The sequence below is a fragment of the Elephantulus edwardii genome, unplaced genomic scaffold (genome assembly GCF_000299155.1).
Source record: "Elephantulus edwardii isolate Elephantulus edwardi_28Jun2011 unplaced genomic scaffold, EleEdw1.0 scaffold00084, whole genome shotgun sequence".
NCBI lineage: Eukaryota > Metazoa > Chordata > Mammalia > Macroscelidea > Macroscelididae > Elephantulus > Elephantulus edwardii.
Window position 1 is genome coordinate 5,522,901 of NW_006399834.1, and position 2,750 is coordinate 5,525,650.

A 2,750-nucleotide genomic window follows, 5' to 3' on the forward strand; every position below is an offset into this window, starting at 1 on the left:
ACCTGTGATGCTTTAAATTCTGATTATTCCTTTACTACATTGGAGTGGGACAGGTAATTGCTTCTTTTTCAAACTATTTTTGACTTCTTGAAAACAATCTATAGTTCTAGTTATGCACATATATACACGTTACCAAGTACATATTGATATTAATAGTAATATAAATATACAGTAACTGCTTGCTTAAGTGTCTGCTTATAAGTTTCTTGAAGCCAAAAGTATGCCCACACTCCCAGAATTCCAGCGGGCAGGGCCTGCCTGCTTAATTAGTTTTAGGCCCTCAGGCCAAAAAAACACCACTTATACCAGATCTAGAGGACACATCATCCTTTCCTGGGAAATTATCCTACTCTGACAGCAGCATGCTACGAATGGAAGAAAAGAGGCACTAAGTCACAAGAAGTCAATTCTAGAGAAGAGCGCTTGGACTGCACCTCTCAGCGACCGTGCACAGCCAGGATGACCACCTCGGGGGCTCTGTTTCCAAGCCTGGTGCCGGGGCTCCAGGGTCTCCTCAAACAAGTACCTGGTGGAGTTCCAAGGGAAAAAATGTCGCTGGAAAGTACCATCGTCACCCCAGACAAACAGAAGGCGCTGGTGTACATTCAGCAGACCGACAACTGCCTCTTCCACTTCTGCTGGAAGGACGTCAGGCAGCATATAGGACGACTTGGTCATCCTCCCCAGTGACTGAATTTAAGAGGTTGCCCCAGTGCCCCAGTGGGAGGGTTTATGTGCCCAAGTTCAAGGCAGGATCCAAGTGCCTCTTTTTCTGGATGCAGGAGCCCAAGATGGACAAGGACCTATACAACCGCCTCCATGCCCAGGGAGCTAGGGGCCAGCGGCAGTGGCGAGCCTCTGCTGGGGAATGTGTCACAGCCAGCTGATGCAGCTGATGGGATTGCAGGCCTGGGTGGCCTCTGTAGACTGGGGCCCTTACTGGGCCGAACCTGGCCAGCTTACTGGGAAGTGGAGCCGGCCAGCAGATCTTCATCCAGTTCTTGGGGTCAGTCGGCTGCTGTCACCCCTCCTCCAATCCCTCTGCTGCCCGCGCCAACCCAGCCCCTTCTGCGCCAGCAACTGCCTCAGCGACACGCGCCCACTTCAGGTAATGGGACCAGCACGGCAGCCCGTCCAACCCAGCCCGTCCAGCTGAGTGATCTGCAGACCATTTTAGCCACACTATGAACGTGCCGGCCGGGGCAGGTAGCGGCCAACAAGTCGACCTGGCCAGCGTGCTTACGCCAGAGATGATGGCGCCCATCCTCGCCAATACCAAAGTTCAGGAGCGCCTGCTGCCCTACCTGCCCTCAGGGGAGTCGCTGCCACAGACCGCAGAGGAGATCCAGAAGATGCTGACCTCTCCCCAGTTCCAGCAGGCCCTGGGCATGTTTAGCGTGGCCTTGGCCTCGGGGCAGCTGGGCCCCCTCATGTGCCAGTTTGGCCTGCCTGTAGAAGCGGTTGAGGCCGCCAACAAGGGCGATTTGGAAGCGTTTGCCAAAGCCATGCAGAACAGCTCTAAATCAGAGCCCAAAGAAGGCGAGGCCAAGGACAAAAAGGATGAAAAAGAGGACATGAGTCTGGATTAGTTCTTTGTGGTCCTCGTGGCATTGGTGACACTGTGCAGGCTTCAACCTGTCTAAACTTCCTCATAAATAAAGCTCTTTTTGTTTTACCTGCAAAAAAAAAAAGTCATTTCTAGAGCAGAAACTCAAGGCAAAGACCTTTTCCTCAGAACTGTCTGAGATAGAAATCCTTCCCTAATACTAGTTACCTGTAATTTGGACTTAAAGGCTCCTAAACTCAAGAGAGACTGGCATAAGACACCAGCAGCAGTGAGGTATTAGACATCAAAGAAGCACAGATAGCTTCAAACCTAAGCCATCATGTCAAGGGCTGGATAGGCGTAATGAGGTGCTGAATGGGATATACAGGAGTGAAAGGGGATACTGGTGGAGTGGGAAAGAGACGGGTCAAGACACACATGAATCTATTGGTTAAATCTATAATTGGGGCATGTTTTTCAACTGCTTCTTTCTGTAAAATGCTTGTCTGTCAGATACTGTTTTAAATCTGAGAATTCAAGACACACTAGGCAGAAGGATTCCACTTCCAGAATAACAAGCTTTCAAAAATCTTATGTACAACAGAGTACACTTAGAGTAGACTAGCAGATATGGCAACTGATGCTAAGCCCTCAGATATGAAAACACAAAGGAGGAGGAACAGTTGAAAGCAGACACTAGTGATTTCAATGCAAAATGTGAGAAGCATAAAGGTAGGAAAATTAGACATTGTTAAGAAAGAAATGGAATGTATAGATATTGATATAGTAGGTATTAGAATAAGATGTATTGGCATGTGACATTTGAAACAGATAATAGTGATCTACACTGCCAGATTTTTTTTTTTTTATTTCCTGGCTGCTGGTGCCAAGAGTGTTGACCATGGAGCCTAGCAAACTGAAGCTGTGAACAATCTCAATCACTTCACCATCCATCCTGATGCTACCGATAGGTCCAGTGGTGAGAATCTTTGTCTTCTTGACATTGAGACTCAGTCCATACTGAAGGCTGCCATCCTTGACCCTCTGCAGTAAGTGCATGAGGTCCTCCTCAGTTTCAGCGAGCAAGGTTGTGTCATCTGCATAATGCAGATTGTTGATAGATCGTCCACCAATCCAAATGCCGCACTTCTCCTCATAGAGCCCAGCCTCTTGGATAATCTGCTCTGCATACAGGTTGAAAAGG

The 2,750-nt window shown here is 48.4% G+C and overlaps 1 pseudogene; it reads left to right on the top strand.

The window, feature by feature from the left end:
- The first annotated feature begins 459 nt into the window (after positions 1 to 459).
- Positions 460 to 1,589, top strand: LOC102875949 (annotated as a pseudogene).
- The last annotated feature ends 1,161 nt before the right edge of the window (positions 1,590 to 2,750 follow it).